This window comes from Amblyomma maculatum, chromosome 8 (assembly GCF_055883805.1).
Source record: "Amblyomma maculatum isolate TAMU_Amacu chromosome 8, ASM5588380v1, whole genome shotgun sequence".
Classification (NCBI taxonomy): domain Eukaryota; kingdom Metazoa; phylum Arthropoda; class Arachnida; order Ixodida; family Ixodidae; genus Amblyomma; species Amblyomma maculatum.
In genome coordinates, this window is record NC_139351.1 from 89758883 (window position 1) to 89784444 (window position 25562).

Sequence of the window (25562 nt, forward strand, 5' to 3'; positions counted from 1 at the left end):
GAAACTCAAACTTGCACCGCGAGTGCTATCGCTCACGCTCTAAAGACGTGCGTTTTCGAAAATTTGCTTTCCTTATACTGCAGGAGATTAGTTACAGTAGATGCAGGTGCAGAACCACAAGTGTGCCGCACTATTATATTTCGACTGCAGGTTATTGAAGTTGATTCCAACTTGCCTACGTACTGAGGGTGAATCATTAATAAAAATCCCCTTTTATTTTCTGGCATACATTTAGGGTAATGACCGATCCAAGGCGAAATACAGAATGGTGGCGTTATTAGTGTATCTCAAGAATAAGATTCACACGATATATTGTAATACACAAGCAAAGACAGAATATTGTTCTACGTTGCGAAAGTAGTATAGTAATAATAAGTTCGCTTCTGTAGGGTTATTGTATCATCTACAACAGCATGTTATCGTGGCATTGCGTTTATAAATGTATCCAAATCTCTGCACACTTGACGCCCGTTTAACTTAACTTGAACGATTCGAACTTTTGGTTTATTGGAACTGACGCTTTGACAATTCTGCATTAAGAGTATTATAAATTCTCCCATTGTTTACTGTGAGCTCTTGCTAATTAAAATAGCGTTCAATTTTATTATTGTTCAAAGTTCTGAAAGCGGAGTATATATAATGGTGGAAGCTCGGCAGCACTGCTTCTGCGTATGCGGTTACTTTGCTGGCTTAGCTTTTTTTTGGTTTGGTTTGTGAGGTTTAACGTCCCAAAGTGACTCAGGCTATGAGAGACGCCGTATAGTGGAGGACTCCGGAAATTTCGACCACCTGGGGTTCTTTAACGTGCACTGACATCGCACAGCACATGGGCGCCTTGGTTTCCTTTCCATGTACTTTCTATTGTGCTTCCATCTTTCTGCAATACCATCAGTAGATTTTCAGTCTCTGTAACCAGTAACAAAAGCTAGTATAGACATAACCAGCATGTTTATCGCATCGCTGTGCAACTTAAATGCCATTTACTACGTCACGAGACGGGCAGTTCTGCAACCGCATTCCGCGCAAGAACAACAGTGTGCGGCGCTGTTGTGTAATGTAATGCGACGTGCTATGAATACAGGGAGAGAAACTGGGTCTCATCTTTTACGTAATCATGACGTGTTTTACGTAAACACCGAACGCATCCCGGCTCCGCTTTGTTCTTGGATCTCAACGCGGGCGTTCAAAAATATCCCCTGAGCTCATAAGTAGTTCCTCGGAAGAGGCTGACACAAAGAAAGCTTCCCAGATGCGGCGCGTATAGAAGCAGGTCTCCAACGCTCACTGCTTTGTCAAAAGCGAATATTTCTAGCCCCCAAAAATGTTCCATTTTAGACGCGTGGAATGCGCTGGCAATGGCCGAAACAAAAATGTCGGACTCTGGTTACGTCAATCATAAACCCCGAATTCCTGACACTGAGGATCTTTAACGTGCGCTGTGCGATGTCAGCGCACGTTAAAGATCCGCAGGTGGTCGAAATTACTCCGCAGCCCTCCACTACGGCTCCCCTTTCTCTCTTTCCCCTTTCAACTCCCACCTTCCTTCCCTTACGGCGCGTTTCAGGTGTTCACAGAGCAAGTGTGACAAATACCGCGCCTTTCTCTTCCTTTAAACCTATTATTATTATTATTATTATTATTATTATTATTATTATTATTATTATTATTATTATTATTATTATTATTATTATTATTATTATTATTATATTATTATTATTATTATTATTATTATTATTATTATTATTATTATTATTATTATTATTATTATTATTATTATTATTATTATTATTATTCCAGTCCCAGAAAGTGGCTTGCCTGCACGACGAGTTTGACTTTGCAGTTGTGACTGTCACTCATCATCATTACACCAACACCATCCCTCCATTTTTTTCCCTTTGCATCCTTTCTTCCATTTATTCCGCGTGCAGCGCGGCCAACCAGAACAGGCATCTGGTTATACTGAACGCCATTCCATTTCTTCCCCATCTCATTTGTGTCGTGGAAGCGACAGAGCTTGACGAAGGTATATGGCAGGTACCGAAACAAAAGCAAGTCTAGGTATACCTAATCAGCCAAGGAACAGTTGGAAAGCCTTTTGAAAATACTGAGAAATAACACAGCGGAAAGACAGCTTTTTATTACTGGTCAACCAGCCACTCAGCCAGCCAACCAATCAATGACCTGAACTGACCAGTAAACCTAGCACTTTCGCGCCAAAATAGTCTTGCACCATAAGCGAAAAAAGCTTGTCTGTTGTTTAGCTCACTAAGTTGCTAATTCCGCGCAAAATATCGAAAGAGGCACGCTGTAAAGTTTTGCTACTCGCCTATTTCTCGGGTTTTTCCGGCAATGCAGTAGAAGAAATGGAGACATCGTATTTATCCTCATTATAGTTTCGCGAAACGTCAGTATATTGTGGAGCTGCAAAGATTAACACTCGACTCACTGATTGAATGACGTGCTAAACAAAGACTACGACTGTTTCACACTTCCTTCCATATTATACCGAAATCAAAGCAACACGTCCTGTCACTCGTTTCGTTCTAAGGTCTACAGGCATCCAAACTTCCATTATGGGCACATCGTCACAGAACGCATCCGTAAATGCATACATTACTTCTGGTAAACTTCTGCATACCTGTCAAATCCTAGAAGGATTTGCATATAAAAATAATTGGAAAGGTAGAAATTTTTCACCAGGCGGTTAGCATCGCTTACCTTGTTAGAAAACGTGTTGGTAAACTTTTTAGAAAAGAGATCGTTAGAAAACAGGCTGTTAGGAAAGTGAACCAGCTGCCAGTGCAGAGTCCCCCAGATGATAGCAATATATGTAAAGCACAATTTGTTTCTACCCGGGAATATGAAAACGGTGGTCTGTTCTTTTTTTTTTTTTTCGAGGCAGACTATTCGATGCAAACGAAGTTAAGGTGACACAACGGAGAAAGTTTCGCTTAACGCGGACAATGCAGTGAAAAGGTCAGTACGCGGCGGTGCTTCCGCGGCTGCTCTACATTCACCCGCTGTTTATCTGTTATAGCGTTCTTTGCAGGTGGCGCCTCCGTCGGCAATCTGGGCGCGGTCAAAGGGGCAAATATGGAGGCGCCTGCCTAGCGACACTCCGGAACACACGTTGCATTCATCTAGTGGATGTTCAGTTTAACCGCAAAATAGTCTTCCACACGTATACCGCTAGATTTTGACGCTCCCTGTTGACGCTTCTATTCATTCTCACGAGTGCGGCACACATTGGCTTTTGACTACGGCTATGCTGCAGTCTTGCACCTTCCCTGCCGAAGTAGTCGCGAATCCCTCGTGACCTTCGTTTTAAGCCGCAAAGAAGATGCAGTGGTGACGTGAGCGTGTATAGAGCATTTCGTGCTTCTTTGAAGCAGGGCGGTGTTTCACGGATCAACGAAGGCCACCGCAGCTGAGCTCTCTGTTACATGCACTCTCTATAACGAATTCTCGCTGCAAAAAACAAAACAAAATCCACTAAATAAGAGTGAAATTGTTTTTTTTTTTTTTGTAAATACTTGCGACGATTCGCCCTCCTCAACGCAGCTTAAATTGAAACAGCCAATAAGGAGCTAGCAAGCCTATGCTTATAAAATCTTGTGGAAACCGAAGAAAACATTTTCGAACCTGTTCAAACCTATACAGTGTTATACAAACGTGTACAAGCTTTCACTAACTTATATTAGCTTAAACGAACCCATAGTGCAAACGGCCAGCTTCCAGTGATGAGATAAACAGTTTCTCCGTGCCCGCAAAGATTCCTTGCGGGATGAGCCTAAACTCATTTAAGACGTCGATACAGCGGATCTCTTTTCAACGTTTCGCTCGCAAAGCTTTTTTCCTTCATGCCTTTTTTCTCCCCACCTTACTGCGCTCCACCTCCTCTCCTTTCTCAGTTCGCCAGTGTTGTGAGAGGAGAGCTGGTTCGAACTTAGTCCTTCGTGGTGAGCAGTAAAAAACGAAGAGACTAACAAATATGGTGTAAAAATAAAGAAATAAAGACAAGAAACTGAAAACGCACCGAAGAGGAAGAAGACCAGAGGTGAGCGCCAAACAAGCATACAAGCATAAGTGCGCGCATATTATCTCGGCACCCCGCTATCCTTTCCCTCGGTAGAAGCTCGGCCAGGAACCGGCGTGATGTATGATGGGGTCTCCACTCAGCTCTGCGATGGGAAAGTGCCTGATATGCGCTCGGGCTCCAACCGTATCTTTTCTTTTTTTTTTTTTTTTGCTTCCTACTTCATATCCTCTTCTACTCTTTCATCTCGCTTACCATTCTTAGCGTGCCTCGTCGTCAGTGGCAGCCTATTAAAATATAGCATGACGCAAAAAATACATATATGCTATACATATGCGTTTTACGTGAGAAAAAGATAGAAAAGTGAAGAGAAAGCGGCCGTCCACGGGTACTCCGCGAGAGAAGCTCTACTTTGGCTCTTCATATGCAAGGTGCTCGTAGATGTGATCTATATACCACGTTCTTTAGAGGCTCGAAACGATATCCTTACCGCTTCAATCTTCGCGGCTCGTTTGAAATTTGACACCGCATTGCCTGGGATTTGCACTTTGGACATTCAGAGCGTCTATTTTTTTTATTCATTTTTCCTGCTTATACGTGATCAATCGCCACTATAGCTCTCTACTTCAGCGCAGGTAGTGAGAGGTTAGCTGCGAAATGCTTTGAGATAAAGCTGTGAGACTTTGTGAAACCGATGTAGTTAATCAAATGTGTTTTTGATGTGCGGTATCCGCAGTGGACGACCCGTTTCCCACACACCCCGAGTTTCAAGAGAGGTTTCTATATATAAAACGGTTTTATCGCATGAGCCAGCTTTCGTGTTTAGATTTTTGAATAAATATTCTTCAATTTGTTTTCTCCCGAAGTAATGTAATACCGCTCGTATCCGACTTTGACATATTACACATATGAAAATGTGGGGACGAAGCACGTAGTTTTGGGAGAGTTATCTCAATTATTTCCTTTAACCGCATTGCTAAGCTATCTGAATGGTAAGGCAGGAATAGCTCTACTCATTGCATGCCGAATATATTTTAACCTAGTAAACCGAGCGTATAAACTTGGTAATACGTCACTGATAAATTTTCTTTGAAGATAAAAATTATAACACTGCTGTATTTCTGCTCCAAATAATTTAGAAGTGTACATCACGAAAACATTAAATGAACTGGACATCTTTGCGGCTGCATTAGCTGGCCAACGTGCAAAAAAAAGAAAAATCACTCAAAATTGTCATCCTTAAGATACCTATAAGATACTAACAATGGTTAAAGAGCGCTATGTCCCACTTCACACGAGCAGATGCACAAAACGATTTCCCGGTGACTGGGATGGTTGACTTTACAGCGAAAATATTACACAACCAAGTCTCGACATGAAACATATTGAAGCCTAATCATATTTCCCGGATGCAGAAATCCGCAATAAGGGCCAACAAGTTGGTGTCATATTTAGCTGGCAATCTCCATCGGTATCCTACTGTCCATATCGATGAAAGAGAATAATGTACTCAGGCGACTCCCGCGCATTTAACAAACTTTTCACCTTGAACTGAAAAACAGTAGAACTCAAAAAGAAGCTAAGTCTGTACCCACTACGCGGACCCATGAAATCGGGAAGAATAGGGAAAGCATGTCTACGCACTTTCCTCTGGATGTGAGAGGCCGTGCAAGGCTTGCAATGCTGACACGAGGTCAACTTGACGACCTACTATCTCGACATGGAAGGAGAAAAGACGGGGCTGCAAACCACCAGTTGCTCAGGCTAGTGGGGAAAGAGACAAATATTGGGACGCGGAAACAGGAAAAAGGGGAGAGAGATGGGTGACCGGCCTTATCCCCCATCCCCCCATACACACAGCTTTTGTGGTCACGTCACTGGATTAACGCTCGATTTAACACAAACTGCCTAACCTTTTCCACGTTGCTCTTCGTCCTACCCCGTTCTGTGGTCACTGATCCCTAACCGCTGTGTCACCGCTGCTATCCCTGTGGAAGCAGAGGGTGGAAATTGGGAAATGTAGGGAAATAAAGGCATCGGCGATTATCCTTGAAGTGCGGCGCCGTCTCGACCACGTTCATCGTTCAGCTCGTATATTTGCTTGTAACAGGCTACCGGCTTTGAACGCTGGCAGTGACATGCCGCAGCAGCAGATAGGGGAGCAGGCTTCCCCAAAACAGGAGCGACTCGGTCGCCGCATGGGTGAGACACCGCGGTTTCAAATCATGCAATGCTTTGGGACCCGCGGCTTAGCATAGTGTACAAAAGTACGTGTGGTATAGATTTGCAGCTCAGTTAGACATCAAGCTTGTGATGCCTACGGTGAGATTTGGATTTGTTGGCTCATAAGTTTAAAACAGTATGGGTCACACTATCGACGCTCTTGTCGGCACTTGTCATTGCTCGTCGAGCACCACAAGTGTCAGAACATATATCCCATTCCTAAATCAAATAATGGACAGTAGCACGACGGGCGACTGATGGCGACGAAATGGAAATCGCTGAAAGATCCTCGCATTACACTATTGGTCCAGGTATACGTGCCTCTGAATTTACAAGGCTGGCGCACAAAGCACTTCATGCAAAACGAGAGTACACCCCAAATACGGCCTGACTATACTATACCCTGTACGCATTCCCCGAGGCCTCTGAAGGCAGAACGACGGGAGCAAGGAGCAGCCAGCAGCATTGTTCGTCAGGGCGGCGTACTGGCGGCTGCTGTTGTGCTTCTCCCTATGCCCCTTTCTTTTTCTCCCCATTACTCCCTAAACTCGCGCCGCTGCCGTTCTTTCCTCCATTCCCTCTCGGGGGTACTTCCCCCTTTCCCCACCCTTCGACCCGTTTTTCCGCCAATCTATTCGGTTCGAGCTTAATTGAGTGAACCGGCCACCGCTCCTTCCCGGGCTCCCTGACCGCCCCCTTACCCTCTGGTCGGTGCTGGGCCATCCTGACGACGACATATATATTCCAGAACTGCGCGTCCTCCCCACCCTCACCCCACAGCACATCCTTCTCCGTGTCCCTTCTTTCCCTGGTTCTTGCGTCCACCGCACTGGCGTCGCCTTTCCAGCGCACGGCCAAGCTGCTGGCGTCACCGCCGCATGTTCGTGAGGCTTTGCGGGGAAAAGGGAAATAAAAACGAAAAGAGGCGTCGGCGCCGCGTGTCTGGCGCTGGTTCTGAGTTAACTTTTTTTTTTCTTGTTTATCTTGAACAGCGACAGCAGCCGGAGGGACTTTCTCCTGTCCAGTCGTGTCGTTGGCGTCTTTCCTGGCGGCGACGCAGAATGCTATAACTGAAAACATGCGTATTCTGCTGACGAGCGGAATTGTTAGTAAAGGAGGCGTGAGCGATATGAGATGAGACATGCGGGCCCGGAAACCACACCTCTCTAAAATGCACGTTTTATTCTAACATGATTCGTGGAGCCATGAGAGAGGCTGCGCTGATCGAAGGAAGGCAGAAGAAGGCGCCATACCGTTCTTACTGCTCGCAGTTCTTCTCTTGACAATGAATGAAAGGCCATTTTTATTTTGAACAAACATTTTAAGCGGAATACCTTGTCACTACCTATACACGACGTACAGTACTCATGCCGCTCGAGACGTGTACACGGACGTAATTATGTCCGTGTGCACGTCCTCGTCCTCGTCCGGGGCCGGTGTAGAAGGTTTCGCAATCATGGGCATGTTCTTTTTTTTTTTTTTTTTTTTGAGATCCCGTCCGTTTATCACGGCTCAACCGAAGCTGGATATTGCTGTGTCTAGACTAGCTTTGTACTGTGCAGCTTTCATATGTGCCGTTACGTGGGAATTGCAATTTTATCTGCACCACCGCCGTTTGCACTGAAGATACTCCCTCATTATGTTAGCAATATTATCGCATCTGCGGCAGCGCAAGATTAAAGGACAAGCTTGTTATAATGAACACTAAGAAGAACGTTGTTACAACAAGCCACGTTGGAAGAACGTTCGTGATTGTTGATTCTGGGTCTTGTTTCCCCTCTCAGTCGTTACCAAGAGCCGCAAGAAGTGTTTCTGACCACAGTGCTGCAAGGCTGCCGTTTTTACTGTGCGAAAGTGTCATTATGTCAAATGCTGCAGACTCCTGGTGTGTATGATGTTGCGAGTCTATAATGGTTGGAACCCGCTGTCAATTCTTCAGTAGAAAACATGCACGTAATATGCGTTCTATGTTTTCAAGAGATCACGCACAGGGCATTGGCCCCACTATCGGAATGATGCACGAGGCTCTCAATCTCACTTTAGAGCGCTGGTTCGTTCTTCTCGAAACCATTTACTGTTCCCAATAAAACTGTTGTGTGTGTGTGTGTGTGTGTGTGTGTGTGTGTGTGTGTGTGTGTGTGTGTGTGTGTGTGTGTGTGTGTGTGTGTGTGTGTGTGTGTGTGTGTGTGTGTGTGTGTGTGTGTGTGTGTGTGTGTGTGTGTGTGTGTGTGTGTGTGTGTGTGTGTGTGTGTGTGTGTGTGTGTGTGTGTGTGTGTGTGTGTGTGTGTGTGTGTTAGAAACCTCCTTTGTTTTGCGCCGTCGTTATTGCCTGTTTCCGCAGCGTACTCTGGAAGACCAAGACGAAGTGGCAGCTGCGCTTCTTCGCCATTGTTAAACTGCGCAAGAGCCCTTTTGAGCTATACACACCCGTTGATGATTGCTGCAGCTGCTACGTTTGCTGGCGAATACCAGTAGATCGCCTCTGTACATACAATCATGTTTTTTGTTTGCCAAAACTCTTCTTAATTCCATCCTCGGTCGCAGCGTTATTGATCCTGCTGGGTGAATTTGGCATCGCAACTGGACGTCGATACGACCGGCTTCGGCAGTATATTATTTTTTTTTAAATTCGACGCCTTGTTAAGGTATTTAACTACTGATCACAGGAACGCGGGATTGATCCCGGTCGCGGCGGCAGCTTCTTGATGTGAGCTAAAGAAATGTGCCCAAGTACTGTGCGATGTAAGAGCACGTTAAAAGAACCTCAGATGGTCGTCCGTTATTGTATACAGTCATAGTAACTTAGGGCCCTTAAACCCTACAAATCAAGCTATCTACTTCATTTCGTGACAATGCCAATCAGTTTGGAATTTTCGTTTTTTTAGACTACATGTGGGTATTGAAATGTATTTGCAGACACGTCGTACAAGCGTCAACACTTGAGTGTGCACAGTACATTGAAAGAGGCATAAAAAGGATAATGCACTATAGCGAATAATAATAATAATAATAATAATAATAATAATAATAATAATAATAATAATAATAATAATAATAATAATAATAATAATAATAATAATAATAATAATAATAATAATAATAATAATAATAATAATAATAATAATAATAATAATAATAATAATATTAATAATAATAATAATAATAATAATAATAATAATAATAATCTATTGCACTATAGCGAAGCCATGTTTCATATTCTATACAACACAAAAAAAGTATGGACAGATTAATAATAACCATGCGGAAAATAATAAATAACCATGTATAAATAAGGGGTCACCCTTTGTTTATTGAAAACAGAAATTTGTCGCCTGTTTTAACTTTTTTTTTTATAGTAGGTTCTGCAACCATCACCTGGTTGAAAGCGTAAATATCTGGAGAAAACCGTTAAGACTACTACCACGGTAGACATGAAGACGTATGTGGTGCATGGATTGGAACATCGAAACGGAACTTAGCCATTTATGTCAGGATGTCATTAAAATTTTATTGTTCTTACGACACAGCTAACACTCAAATATTCGAAGTAATCGCTCGTAATCGTTCTGGGAGATTTTATTCTAAACGTGTTTCCCGAAGGGTACATCAGATGGATTATGGCTATTTCTATCTGTTAAGGCTGACAAAGATGAGACACCAAAGATTGTGTAGGAGTTGTGTAGCCAGTCCAGTTTAGTTTCCAGAAACGGAAATAGGGCACGCCACCTGCTTCGGCGACGTATTCAGCGGCAATTCTGGAACATTACTAGCATCTATAGCGCACGGTGGCATTTCTTTTTATCAAGGTTTTCCTTTTGTTCCTAAAACCTCTTTGCTTTTTTAACTTCGTGAAGTCACCGCGAGGGGTAGCTGTGATGAATTAAACCGCGTCACTCTGTTCCATTTAATTACCACCACCCTTGTCTGCGGCGCGCCTGTTGCAACCAGACCTATACTGCCGCGACATAATGTCGAATGGCCCAGCGCGCAATGTGTCAGACCCCGGGAGACTGCCTCCGAGGCCACTCCACTCGCTACGAGTGAGCCTAATCAAAGAGGTTAATTTCCCGCCGACAGCTGGCGAGGGAGCGCGCGACTTCAGCGATGCTGCAGGTACAGCTCTTCTCCACCATCACCCTCCCCGTCACCTCTCTGTCCTGTGTTCTTGTGTTTTGCCGATGAGCACGTGGCTGACAAGCAGGGGTTTACAGAGCAACGCCAGAACACGCCCGCCACAAAATTCGACGTTCTAACACTGCTGCAGCATCAAGCCTGACCTCCTCACCACCGCTGCCTTGTTTATTCGCGACACACGAGGCTTTTGGCTCCCGATTTTGTTTTTTCTCTCCATTTTACAACTTTTGTTTGTGTCTGAGCCAGTTTTGCGGTCAGCCTCATTTTGAGCCGCGTTCAAAAAGCCTGCCGTGCCTGGCACTACGTAACGGCATATTAGTGTGACAGGAAGAAAGGCCATGACAGGCTTCTTCATCCTCCCCCTCCTACCCCCCTCACTCTAGGCCACCCACCCCGCGGCCGGTTCGTGGCAGCCTCTCTTCGTTATTACTCATTCTGTGGTTGGCTTCGACCGGCTTCGGCTTGCTATGGCTCATAAGCCTTCATGTAGTCGCTCGGTCCACTGCAGTGTCTACTTCCCTCTGCTTCCTAGCGTTGCTTCTGACTCCTTTCCATCTATTATTTTGTTTCATATTATTTTTTTTCTTTTTCTCGCTCTACTATATCGACGTCAGGCGCTTACAGCCCGCATCGTTTGAAGGTTCGTGTGTATCGTATATAAATATTTTTCGGCGAAGAACAGGGTGAAGGGAAGATGGGAGAGAGGAATGAAAAGACGCAGAGAGCTGCCTTTCCCTGTCTCTCCACGGTTCCGCGGCTGCCTGACGTTTATGGACAGTCGTAAATATGACCAGCAAGCGACATGGCGGCCGACAACTATGGAAGCCCTTGCAGCCCCCCCCCCTCCCCCCCCCCCCCCTTCCCCTCTTCCCTCTCTCTAGCCTACGTGTGCTACTAGCATGCTCTACGCTCACTCCAGTAAGTCCTCAGTCGCCAGCGCTGCACTTCCTATGGTTCCTTGCGCCACAGTTCGCGACTCCCGTACCGAGAGCCTCTGCAAATCTCGTCGAACTTCCTCCTCTAGTTAGCACGGTTCGAGGCCTGCTTCGCCGCTTTACAGAGGAACGCTGCAGTGTAGACAATCTTTCCTTGATGGCTGTGGGGTTCCCGGATTTAGTGAAACGCACACGATAAGCCATATTCTATGGCGGAAACCCGCGTTAGGTCAGATTGGGTTACACTGACGCCTTCCTTGCGCCGTTGATACTGGACTCCACGAAGGCCTCGCAGTTCTGCGGAAGTCCGAGTCTGGAGGACATTTTCCTCTTAATAAAAATCGATTGTAAGCTTCTTTCTGGCCATTTTGAAGCTGGTTAGACCACAAAATAATCATTTGTTGACAAAAAAATTTCAATTTAGAACAAGTGAAATCTCTTTCCTGCTTCTCGATACAATCTGGTGGCTTTAACACAATGATGAGGTTGATAATTAGCGTTTGGAAAATAACTGAGGTGTAATTCCTTCTTGGAGATCGTTCATGCAAGGTAAGTCTTGACATGGTTACAGTATCATTGTAAAAGTGACCGATGCCTGTGATACATGCATTTCATTCTTGGGTGCTTATCTAGCTAATGAAGGCTCTGATCTGAAGAAAATTTACCTCTTTTTCAATAAAACAATGGAACCAATCAATAAAAGCTATTCTTAATTTGTCGCCGGAGTCCCGTTAAGATGTTCAAGCCGAGCATTGGCGGGCTCACTGCTCTTTCTTTATGAATGATATTTATTGCCTCAGGACATGAAATGGTAAATGATTAAACTAATGAATAGAGGTTTGCGGAGTTTATGAAGGCGTACTTGTGCAATGTGTGCCATTGAATAATATCTGTGCGCTGGTCGGGTGGTCGTACTAAAATGAAAAAGGCTTGATAGAGTCATCATCATCATCAGCCGGACTGTACCCACTGCAGGGCGAAAGCCTCTTCCATATTTCTGTCATTAACCCGGTCCTGTACTATCTGCGTGCAGTTTGTCGCTGAAACATTTTGCATGTGTCAACGCAAACCAGGAATGTTTCTACGGGCGTATTGTCCGAAATACTAGACCGCCTCACAACAAAGTAGAAGTAATATCCCTACATGATCGTGCGGGAGCTTGATGCACTAGAGCTCGTCTAAAGCTTCAGATTCTTCTGTCGCGCTGCTAATACAGTATTAACGGAAATTGATTCCTTGTGTTCTTGTTCTTGCTTTTTGTTTACATTGCGGCCTAAGGCATTGCACAATGTAGTGGGGTACATGGTAAATACAACACAAAAGTATATATAGACAGTAACAAGTGCTCATGGAGAAACAAGACATTGGCCGCTTCACGAGGCGGCACATATTGTGTATATTTTCAGCTGTCGCGGGGAGCGCGAGTGCGACTGACGCAAGTTCTGGGTGTGAAAGAATGGTCAAAAAATTTTCTTTGACAACACAAGTTTCTATTTTTCAAGAGGCCATCAATTAGTGCTGAAATATACCGTAGTCTCGGAAGTAGCATTTTCACTAAGGAAGCAGATGGCATGAATTTCACGAAATAGACATATGCAACTACCGACCTGCAATGAGGAAGGAAAAAAAAAGCAGCAGTGATTAATTTGTCTCCATGGCGCCAGGTTCTGCGGCAGGGGGATTTACAGTCGTGGTCAAAATTCTTCATATCGGGACAGTAAGGGATTGCCGAGGAAATCCCTTACTGTCGGATGTATCTTGATAAAGGTGGTCGTGAAAGTATAGTGCGGCTGCTTTTCACGAAGAAATGCATTTCCCAATTTTAAGCTGTTAGAGAGGTTGTTATGTAAATATGACGTTCAGAACCGGGCTCCTGCATAACGTTAGGCAAACAATTTTTTTTTTTTGCCGTCGCTTTTATATGTCATGTCCTCATTCATCCATAGCCTACTGAAAAAAGTTCTATGATGCAATAATCTCGCACAGGCTATACCATTCACTGTCATCCTGGTGTCACACCACTATCGTATAATGTCGTACATTGTAATACATTTTAATAAAGTATGTAGGATATTTTATAATATAACATGATATTTGCACGATAGTGGTTTGACATAATAAATCTTGTTACTGGATGATAGAACACTTTCAGAATGGTATCGAACGAAGTTGTACCATGCAGTAAAATCATGAAAGCTTGATAATAGAATGTCATACCAATATCGCACAACTGTCCTAAAGTCGTACATTTTGGAATTGGACGGCGGCGCAACACGGAAACGGACACAGACAAGAAGGGGACACCACATGCGCACACTACCAACTATTTATTAAACGGAAAGGTGGCATATTTATACGTCCATCTCAAGCATCACACTCATCACCACAGTCCGCTCCAAACCCAACACGTGAACGCCGAGCAGCACCAACAGAAAATCAGACAAGATATTTCTAACCTCAGTAGATAAACTATCAAAAACGGGAAAAAAAACAAAACAAAAAAAAAAAAAACTTTTTTTTCCCTTTTTCTTTAAAAAAAAAAAAAAAAAACGGAAGGCAGGCCATATCTCATAGCAAATGCAGTGTGGACCGAAAACAGCAGAGTAAGACATGAGAAGCGACCAGCCCGAACCCTAACAAATAAAAAAATATAAAACGATAAAACAATCGTAGCAAAAGCAGAGTCAAAACAGTTAAGCAAAAGCAGTCAGAACCCTAGGCCAACAACAAAAGACGATCGTAGCAAAAGCAGAGCCAAAACAAACGAAGCAAAAGCAGTAAAAAAAAAAACAGTAACAACAACAACAACAGTAAACAACAACAAAAGACGATCATAGCAAAGGCCGAGTCAAACAAAGGAAGCAAAATCAGTCAAAAACCTAAACCAACACTTCCAACAATTCCATCATGCACCAACTCGCCCCCCAGGCCGTTATTCTGTCGTACATTTTGTCATACATTTTGTCAAAGTCATTTTTTGTCATACATTGTCATACATTTTGTACGATGTTTTTTGCGACAATACGTGCGATTTATTTGACAAAACCTCTATGAAATTATTGCATCGTGCAACCTCAACAGTGTTGCCTACTTAAATATACTTGTTCTGGTGAGGAAAAAAACAAATGAGGATATTGTTTAGGCGGAGTTTGCGAACGAGAATGCACTGACAGTAAGGTTAACGAGGTGCTCGTTAGGAAGAGGGAAATTTAACATATTGGTCAGTGTGCGAAAGCTTTTATTGTTCAGTTTATTTCATCTCTAAATTTACATTCAAATCGCGTTCTTCTCGGTGGTAGCAGCAGCGCGCGCCATTGTCAATATGGGCAAGCCAGTCGCATCGTTTATATCATCGCAGAAAACTTATAGACTGTATCTAAGTAGAATGAGATCATTTGCCCTCAAACTCAAGATTTAAGGTGATATTTTGAAACAACGATAATCAATTAATGCGTTTAATATATTATTATTACACGGCCGTGTATACATGCTCGTTCGTCTGAGCGTGCATGGCGCTTATGGTAACGGAGAAGAAATCAGTTCATGCTTGGTACATTAGTCAATAGAAACATTTTTGGTGCACTATACTCAGGCAGGGTTCATAAAATAGTCATACACTTATCATACAAGTGCCAAACAATATCATTATCGACAATATCAATGTCGATCAGTGAGATAAATGCGGGACCGATGCTATGAAACAGTACGAAAAAAATTAGGGGGTCTCTTAAATGTCTTTTAAGAGGAGAATTACGAAAGCCTACCCCTACTCTCTCATTATTTGCCCCTCATCGTTTGCCTCTTATCGGAGTTTTTTGCAGTGCTACATTGTAATTGGTTTACAGGAAAGGGAAGGCGCAGTATCTGTCACTTTCTCCGGCAAGTATGAGTTTGGATGGTACACCATCGCATCTGTCGCGTGGCGTTCCTTGGCGCGCATTCAAGCGTGGAATTGAGGATGGCAGGAACGCTAGACAAGAACACATCTCGCGGAATCTAGCGAAATATGACAGATCTCACGCACACATCTCGCGCACAACTCTCGCGCACGAGATTTCGTTCCATGAGCCAAGAAAGACTTTCGCCTGAAAATTGTAGCTGGGAGGGAACACAGAATTGCCTGAATAACAAGAGCAGGAATTAAGAATGGTTCCCGACGCGGTGGTGCAGTGGTAAGACGCCCGACTACTGTGCCGGAGCTCCCACTGCAGGGAATTTCCACAGTTTGGTATACCACAAATTGGTACACCACACTTAGGTATTTCGCCGCAGCCGTACACAGGGCACATTTTAAGGGAAGGGGGAGGGGGGGGGGGTGTATAAGGAGCGCTTGCTCATAGAACAGGCGCAGACACTCGCCATGGAATCAGACGGAGCAGAAACACTGCTCCAGAAGTGGTAGTTTGGGAGTTGGCTAAAAAGGAGCGAAGATATGAAAAGCGCAAGGCTAGACGAGCGGCTTTTCGCTTCGAGATATCCAGGCTTAACCTTAGCTAAGCCACAGCTAATTTCTGTGATCATAAAGGTTACTTACGATACGAATCAGCGCTGTTAATCCGTAAATCATTCCAGAAATGTGCTGCACAGTTCGAGTAGTGAAAATTACCGTCCACTTATACAGCACTGCAACTTCGCCGCTCACAACCCCCGCAAAGCCCGGATTGCATGTGGACTTCCTCTGCGCCGTCAACAATGTGGATGCTAAATCTGATTGCGTTATCGTTAATGGTGGGTCGGTTAAAGAAAATGCCGCACCATTTATTGGCGATATCTGGGCAGCTACGGCCACCTGAAAACCAACACAAGTGTGTCTATGCTTCTCGGGAACGCCAAAGCAACCATTGCAAAAAACATTGCTGGTGGCTTCATCATTATCATCAGCCTGACTATACCCACTGCAGGGAGAAGGCCTCTCCTATATTTCTCCAATTAACCAGTTCTGTGCTAGCTGCATCCACTTAACTCCTGCGAACTTCTTAACCTCATCCGCCCACCTAATTTTATGCCGCCCCCTGCTACGCTTTCCTTCCCTTGGAATCCATTTTGTTACCCTAAGCGACCATCGGTTATCCTCCCTTCGCACTACATGTCCTGCCCATGCCCATTTCTTCTGAATTCCCACTAGAATGTCAATAACTTGAGTTATTTCTCTGATCCACTCTGCACGTTTGTTTTCATCTCAGATACGTCTGGCCTTCTGGCCTAGTTCAATACTGTTTTTGACGCATCCGTTGCTTTTAAGCGTCCATGAGAAGTCGACGGACCGTTGGCTCACTGGAGTGCGGGCACTGCGATTGTCTACATACGCCGCTAGCTGTAGCTATGCTTGCGATGAGTAATGAGAGGTATGGACGATATGGCGATTCGACTCTTCCTCATAATTTCTGTGACCGACCAACTGCCGTTTTCGTCTGGAACTGACGTCACGTTGGTGTTACGCCGGAAAGATGCAAAATGAACAATGGACAATTGATTATTATGCAATATGCTGCCTCAGTATACCGCTCTCTATAAGAGTTTATGCGGCGCAGGTCCCGGTCGCCTTTCCAAGGTGATTCCCCACTATGCCATCCCCTTAGCAACTGAAATCTCGCTCTTATTTCGCTCATATATTGCGTTCTCGTTTCTCTGCGGCATTGCTTGCCTAAGCCATTGACTTCCGCGCTGGCCTGGAATATCTCCCGTGCGCTGGTCGACAGGTGAGCAAGAGCGACTTGCTGCGGTCATGCGATGGAAATTGAGCCTGGCCGGATGCGCAAATCACGTTTTCGCGTCTGCAGCTTAAACGGCCGCCGTTCACACCGAAGCCGCCGGGCACGCACAAACACACCGCAGCGGTCAGCGGGCGAAGAGATTGGTCGGTTTTAACGCAAATTGCCGCCTCTCGCGCCGTGGTGTACTCGCTCGTCGGAGACGCTGCCGTTAATGAGGCACCGTAGCGGATTAATTAGGCTTGGGCGAACCGAGGAACATCTCTCTGAGACCCCAGCACTTTCTCTCATCCCTCCCTCCCCCCGTTCCCTCTCATTTCAAACATCCCTCACTTTGCTCGTTATAAGTGACGCGCCCGAGGCTTGCACACGAGCTCTGGAGACCTCCTCATCTTTTCGGAAAGCGATATTTTCAGAGACACCTTCGCGGTGACTTTAAGGTAGTGTGGAAGAGAGGGAGAGGCTTGCCGCCGCCTTGTACATGGGTACTGGCGGTCGTTATGTCGTCGTTGTCAGTGTGCCGGTCTGACGGGTCAGTTCACGCTCGTGACCAGCGTAGAAATGCCGTAATTATGATTACTTGAACGAGTGGGTAAAAGACACGACAAAAAAAATACGCACAACTCATTGCTTGCTTGTCATTTTTTGGTCTCGCCTGGTCTTTTACGCACACTCGATGATGTACTGGAAGTGTACTAAAAGGGAAATTTGCGATCGTTATTTCAGGCAGGACTCCACAAAGCACTTCGTCTGTGACTCGGAGGGAAAAGTATGCGTCAGTATTCGCTCCGAACGGGATGGTCGTTTTATTCCTGATCTTGGTATAGAGGACTCTTTATTGGGTACAGTGGGCATACGCTTTAGCTTTTACCCTACCCCCTCTGTCCAGTCTGCTGTTTAGGATGCTTCACCTGAGGTATACTCTGTTAGTATTACTAACGTGCATCCCTGTGCAATGAAAACTAGATATCATTGCTAAAAGTAATAACGCAACGAGGTGTATCACTTAGTCACGCAATAAATCACATTTCTATGTATAATGGAAGATAAGGATGAACCATTCACCTCCACTCTGGAAGCCTTCCGGCCTTTAAAGCCTTAACGAGTTGCCTAAGTGCTCCAGTATACGGCTGAAATAACTCCCGTTGCCTGGGTACTTTACGGTAAGTCCTCTGCTGTAGCTATATTAGCTGTTGCACATTATTAATTGTAACCTGTTAACAATCAGTAGCCGGTGCAGCTGCTGCGTATCAACGACTTATTACTACTAGATTATTAATAATATTGGTATCGACTAGTAAACACGCAGAAGAATTAGAGCTTGGATGTGCATCTTTTGCTCACCGCCATCCAGTTTCGTAGTACGCAAGAGACAAGTTGATGAAAAATTAGTTTAATTGCATTTCCAAAATATATAAGTAATCGAAATGTTTTGTCTGATAATAATGTTCCTGTGTTATCTAGAGCGGAAAAAAAGAAAGACAGAGGAAGCCATAAACGGCAGCACAAACAGCAACTAGAAGGCCACAGATCAATTGATTAGATGCCATCGTGTTCATAACTTATCCCTTCTTCCCCGTGTGGCTAGTATTATTAGAAGCTTCAAAAATTCATTCGATTCTTTACTTCCTTTACATCTCTTGTTATTATTGAAGTATGCTTCAACCTCGCAAGTCCTTAAATATTCTTGAAAAATAAAAAGAGGAAGGAAATAATTGTTGAACGGAATGCTGCTGAACGGAATTTTTAGGCATTTGCATTCAGACGAACAAGCGTCCACGCTTACTCAGTTGCCGTTCCATTTGTTAGCTGAGTCCGACTACACAGGCTCGACAGCTGTCGCCACTGCAGAATTTCAAAGAAGGCGATATGGGTAAATATTGGGGAGGTATTGGGGCAAGTTTCAATTCACTAATCAGCAGCGCTACACCACAGCATGCGTAATTACACCCCCCCCCCCCCCCCTAATCCACCAGTGTATTTGTGCAAGTAAAAATTTCACGGACGTGTTTAAGTCTGCTTGGGTGCAGAAATGCGAAAGCATTGCTCTCACTGCTGCCGATTATATTACTCCATGTTTGTTTCTTTACGCCTTTGCCATGCCTAACACGCATTTTCGCTCTAATTCATCCCAAGACGTGTGTCCCGTTGCTGGAACGTCTAGTGCGAATGAAATAAAGCAATTGAATGTGATTGAATAATAAACTCCATAAATAATGACCAAGTCACTTCGATGATGAAATTACCCGTCAATTTTTATGTAACTGCCTAATTCAATTAACTAATTCAACGAATTAATTAGTAATTTAATAATTAGCTCACTAAATAAGCAAACAATTGAATAACCTCAATGATGAAATGATCATTAAAATTTATAACTTACTAATTCAATTAATTGATCAAGTAAATACATTGCCTAATTGAATATTTGAGTGATTAACCAATTCAACTAAATGATAAATTGGCCCATCTATTTATAAGTAATCGGATGAATCAATTAATTTTAACAATCTGGTTGACCACTTCGCAGCCCTAATTAATTACTCCTATTAATTACATAATTGCACCTTAGACTTTTATATTAATTACCCATGCGATGGATAACTGACAGCTCGTGTTGGACACGCTGTGATGACAGGCTGTGTCCTCACACTTCAGAAACACTTTAGTGACGTACTCAAGAGACAAGAAATGTTTTCGCATTAATTCTACGCTGTCGGCAGTCACTGCAGCCCTCGTGTAAATAATTGATTAGGGTTTAAAATTGTTTCCCATTACTTCCGATGACCTTAATCGAATTTTTACCGGCACGCTAATGTTACCGTCCGCTTCCTTTTCTCACAAACTGCTCTTCCTTCTCATCCGGCTATTAACTTAAACAGCCATCAAAACAGGTGTATACGTACCCGCCGTTAAACGAGCAATCATCCTTCCAGACGACCTCATTTCACAGACTTCCCCATCGCGTATTGACGCCGGCCGACTGCACGTGTCGTGAGCGCATTACAAAGCGTCGAGTGTTCGCATTGTCTCGACACAATTGAAGTTAGCGCCGCCGCTCAGAGCGAACGAGTCCTGGCTGCACGCGAGTGCTGAATGCGCGGTGCCGTGCTTCGAACACAATGTGCGCGTCCAGGTTCACGCGAGATTGGCTCTTGTGTCCGCACCTCTCTGACCCAAAGATTTCCACCTTCCTCGAACGCTCGTCTCGTGTGATTGGCTGTTTGATCCGCTAGAGGTAGGCGTAATGGCTCGCTGAGACGATTTTTAGGTGGTACGCGTGATGAGCTGCTTTGGTTTGGAGAGGCTCTGAAAAGTCGGTAGCTTTTGCCGGTGTTGCGGCGAGCTGAGGAAAATAAATTTTAAAATTAGCCATAACATCCGCAGCAATATAAGTAGTAGCGGTCAGGCTGTATATATTACCGTCCTGTATTATATTAGAGTTTAATGTCTTAAGGCGACAATGGCTGTGTGGACATCGCAGTGGATGACTCCGTTAATTTCGATCAACGGGGGTTTTTCAACGTGCACTGAAGTTGTGCAATACACGGCGCCTTCAGTTTCACCTCTATCTAAACATTTCAGCGGCAGCTGGAATAGAAACACGCGTACTCGGTCTCAGCAGTGGAGCTCATGACGACTAAGCCACCGCAGCGGGGCACTAGTTGTATTAGTAGCCGTATTATACTGAAGAGAGAGGGAGGGGGGGGGGGGGGGGGCTCAGTTCGCAAACCAAGCCAGCGTTTCGACAAGGGACTTGTCTTCGTCTGGGCAGCGCGATCATCACAGGCAGGTTTTAAATGCGCTTCTGATTTCGAAGAAGAACCTTCCTCTTACGAAGACGAGTCCCCTTGTCGAAATGTTGGCTCTACTTGCGAACTCAGGCTCTCCTCAACCCTTGCTCAGTTTTATTTCTTACTGTGTAGATATCTTCTTCTCGTTCTATTCTATGGCCATATTATATTTATTATTATCAGCAGTATTACAGTGCAAGGGGGACTGTAGTGATAGTTGAGCTAATAGTAGTAGTCATAGCGATATGTGTTGAGGAATTATTAATCTAAGCAGGAAGTCATAATGGTAGCTATTGTAGTAGTAATCGATGTATTAGTAACAGCAGGAAAAGTAGGAAGTTGTTGCAGTAGAAGTCGTGGTAGTGGCAGTCAGGGCCGTAGACAGGGGGGTCTTTCGGTGTTAGAATTTTCCGAGCGCTGCGTCCCCCCCTCCCCCCAGTCCCTCCTTTCGGATTTTTTCGCCCATTTTTTTTTCGGCGGCCTGCGGCGTGTAACACCCCCTGAAAAATATTTCTGACTGCACCAGAGGCGAAATTGTGCTAGCAGTTGCCATGGAAGTAGCAATGGTAGCTGTAGAAGCAGTAATATGACTCGAAGAAGGCAAAGTAGTTGGAGTAGTAGCTGGTAGCAGTATTATCAATAGCATTAGCATTAATGATACGAATAGTGGTACTAGCAACAGTACTAATAAGAAGGTGATGATCAAAGCGGTGGTAATAGGACCTGAAGGAGGTAGTAGTAATAACCGTAGTAGCCCTCTCAGAAATGTACAAACTACCGGTTTTCCTTTTAAGCCGCAGCCCAAACAAGTTTTTACCGCCCATCTTCTAAACATATCAGTAGTGAGTGAAACTCGTTTTCACCAGTCCAGCATATTGTAGAGCGTAAGATCAGAACCGGCCACCTGAATATCTTTCGAAAACGATTTAGCTATATGTTGAGCTCTTACTTTTCAGCAAGTGTGACTCCGCTGCGACGCATGTATTCAGCTCAGTCGAGTTAATATCTTTCGTCTCTCGCACAACGTGGTATCGCTGATTCCTTTTCTTTCAAACCTGCAGGTCGTATTGCTGTCCATGTCAGAATCGTGGCGTCGGACCTGCCTGCGTACCAGAGGTGTGAGTAGACTCGAATGTTGCACGGGGCCCGGTTGCAGCTGCTGCCTTGTTCTGATCCGGTGACGTGTATTCTCAAGCAATAACAGCCGCGATTGTGAGTGTTATTCGCAATGGAATACACGCCCCAGGGCAGACTCGAAATGAACTCCGTCCCCTCTTCATGTTCTTCCCTCGCTGTCTTGTTCTACTTGAACTTGATTCCTTCGGTTCTTCTCCGGCACAAGACGTTGGTAGGTTGTTGCGGACCTTGAGGCCCTTGCGCAGGTATTGCTAGAAAGCAACAGCTGGGAAAATTCAATTCATATCTCGGAGAGTGATCTTTTCGAATCCAACTAAAACTGTTCGTCTGACAAGATCGGTAATTGATTGCTAGATTGCGTATACGGAAATAAGTTCCATGACGATTGTGGTGGGTCGTAGCTGCTAGCTTTCCTTATCGACTACCATTGTAGTACTGTTGCGTCGGGATATGTTAAAAGAGTTAAAGAAGCTTGTGTAGGTGAACACGACTTGCTATAGTCGAATACAGTTCGAGCGAAGCGGGAAATTCCTGTCAAAGAAGGTCCTTCCGCCACTGACGTGGACCGATTGTCGCGACGTCACAGTTAATCACTCTACATCTTCTAGCGTCACGTGGCACCAGACTGGAAAATGGAAGGGGACTGGGATAAACCACGAATAAATCAACCCCACCGCGGGGGTGCAGTGATTAAGGTGCTCACTTGCTGTGCCCAGGGATGCAGGATCAAATCCCGGCCACGACGGCCGCTTTTCGACGGAGGCGAAAAGCAAGGCACTCGTGTTGTGCGCGATGTCAGTACACGTTAAAGAACCCCAGGTGGTCGAAATTTCCGCAGCCCTCCACTACGGCTTCTCTCGTAGCCTGAGTCGCTTTGCTAAGTTAGATACTATAGTCCATAAACCAAAGAAATGTATCGAATAAACTGCGACTTCATAACAATCATTCGATGGATCTGCTGGAGGACCTCCTCTAGGGGTATTAGCCGCTTTATGCCCGAGGCCACTAAACTAATATAGGGACGATGATTAGGATGGAGGGAAATGAGTTTGTTCTCCATGAGTGGTGTTGCTACTTACAGCTTTTCGTTTTCTCCCTTCTCGTATCTACTCTCAGTATTACGAACCAGAAAAAAAAAGCGTTATTTATTTGTTTTATTTTGATAAGTTTACTTACTCTTTTTTTTTCCTTTCATGCAGGTATGTTTTATATTCTTGCCGATTTCCATGAAAAAGATTTCCACAATATTGCGTCACTTATTGTTGTCGACACGGGCTATTCTGTTAGTGCGAAGATAGAACATGGAAGTTTTTTTTTATTTTTTTTTCATGAACAATATTACATAAAGTTAGTATCCAGGAGGAGGTCCCGTAGCCGCGGACTGAATTAGGCCGCGTATACGTGGACATAGCTACAATGGAATTATGCAGTGCGCGTTGTGCTTATAGTCGTATTAAACCCAATTCCACAGTAACTATCACATGCGATTCGTCCGCAACAGAAAGTAATTCGCTGTTAAAGCTTCTCCGGTCACCTAAACGAAAAACTAAGCTTGAGACGAGACTACCAGCGCAAGAATTTCGATGCCTCCGGATTGTTTGGTATGGTCTAGTTTCAAATACTGACTTTGTTTACTGCTTAGCGGATCAATATACTCGTCGCCTACCAAGGCTGATATTTAGCAACCACTGTTAATTTCTTTAAGTTGCATCCTACTATGAAAGGTGAGGGCTAGATCAAGCTCTGCTGAACATCGCACATGTGTCATCGAACTCGCTGCACTGAGCTAATATTTGTGCGCCGAGAGTTTGAAATAAGCGAAACAAGAGAGCAGTATGTCACACAAAGAAAAATATAAGAAAGAAAAAGTGGTCCGACGAATCCTGCTTCAAAACCCCACTAAATATTCTGGAAGCGTTTTTACATTTATCTCAACTATATCTATCTGCCCCGTCACGGTGGCTCTATGCTTGGGGCGCTCGACTGAAATAATGTGCCAAGCTTCGCAGGATAAGCTAGAAATAAAGAAACCTAAGGTAATGTTGACCAGTCTCAAAAGATTATGGGGGACACTTAAGCTTCGCCCTTAAGGGTATGACGCGATAGCGGAGGCCGCCATCTGACATATAAAGCGCTGCTTTAACCAAGGCGTATTAACGTACCTGGTTCGGGATCCAAGAGCACCGGAAGGTCGATTGCTATTTCGACGTTTCGCCTCATACCCAATATCGCACAAAATATCGATGAATCATTGCGTAGTCATAGCTTCTAGTTACCACCAGCCAGTGCCATGCTCGTAATTTTTCGTTCTGAAGCCAACGCCAATTCCAGCTTTTTTTTCTTTTTTTTTTTTTTGCGTTACGTTCCCTTTAACCATATCGTGTTAAAATAAGAGCTGCAGTAGGGTTCTTAGTAAAAAGGTAGAAATTGTATGCATCTATCTAGTGGGAATAATAACTGGAAATCAGGGCCTTGCGAATGGGATCGCTAACCCAATAACAACTGAATGAAAACCAGTTAACAGGTAGCTTCATGCCATGCATAGGATATTACTACAACCGCCCAAGACGAATGTATGCAGAAGCTGTACCTTGGCATTAGGATGGAAATTTGAAAGCTATTAAAAAGGATTCAAGTTAGATCAGCGATAGCGTAGCTGGCGACGGAAAGGAAAGGAAAGGAGAGTCTCCCTTCAAGACAGAATCTGGGAACAAACGTGAGGTATTGCTACCATATTCGAAATCAAGAAGCGTATATGACCACTCGCAGGGTAATGTAATGGGTGGAAAAAGAGAGCGAGGAACACTAGGGTATTTATATGAGTATGTTCCAAGCTAAGTCAAATACTGCAGAATGTGAAGTATAAAGGTTTGCGGATGAGGTCAGTCTCAAGTTGGCCCAGGACAGTGTAATTCGTTATCAAGGATAGGGTCCTTCGTCTCTCTTTAGACGTCATCTGGCCTGCGATGATATTTATGGCTATTATGAAAAGTTGCAGGAGCACTTGAGGCCACCTGCGTGCTGTGAATGGAGAACGTTGTGTTGATCACGCGAATTGTTGGGTCTGGTATATAGCCGAAACTTCAGGAGTACACCTGCAATATTTGGAGTGGGATATGGTCGAGTTTGTGATGTTAGGAAGATAGTGCGAGACCGGAAAGCGTGGCGTGATATGGTCCATAGGGTCACGAAGAGTCGGACACGACTGAACAACTGAACTGAACTGAACTGATGGTCGAGTTTGAAAATTCTTGGTTGGGCTCAAAAATGTTTGGGCTTTCATTCGGGTAAACACAAGATCGCTATAACCCTTCTGCTGATGAAGTCAAGAGTTGTTAATGCTTGATTTCTTGACCACATTTTGGGCGACACCGGCTTTTGTGGCAATGGGACATAATGCCCTTTACATCGAGGCGTAGAACTAGCAGCTTCCGATGAAGCGAGATGTAGATACGAAGCTAAGGGTAGACTTCGTCAAACAGCAGGGCCGCTAACTTTCCGCTGTTAGCGTGGTCGCGACTTCGCGACGGAAGTTTAAACGGTAGTATACCTGTTCATCGAATAATTAGGGGAATCCCCCAAGGTGGAGTAA

The 25562-nt window shown here is 44.4% G+C and overlaps 1 protein-coding gene across 4 annotated transcripts in view; it reads left to right on the top strand.

Moving 5' to 3' along the window:
* Positions 1 to 25562, top strand: part of Plap (phospholipase A2 activator protein) — a 439799-nt gene that overhangs the window by 86477 nt on the left and 327760 nt on the right. For 3 of the 4 annotated variants that reach the window (XM_084576772.1, XM_084576773.1, XM_084576771.1), the window contains exon 2: positions 21895 to 21951. The exons of the other annotated variant lie outside the window; for it this stretch is intronic. The gene's annotated coding sequence lies outside the window, so the exon portion shown is untranslated. The remainder of the gene's footprint in view (positions 1 to 21894; positions 21952 to 25562) is intronic. 4 annotated transcript variants of the gene reach the window in all.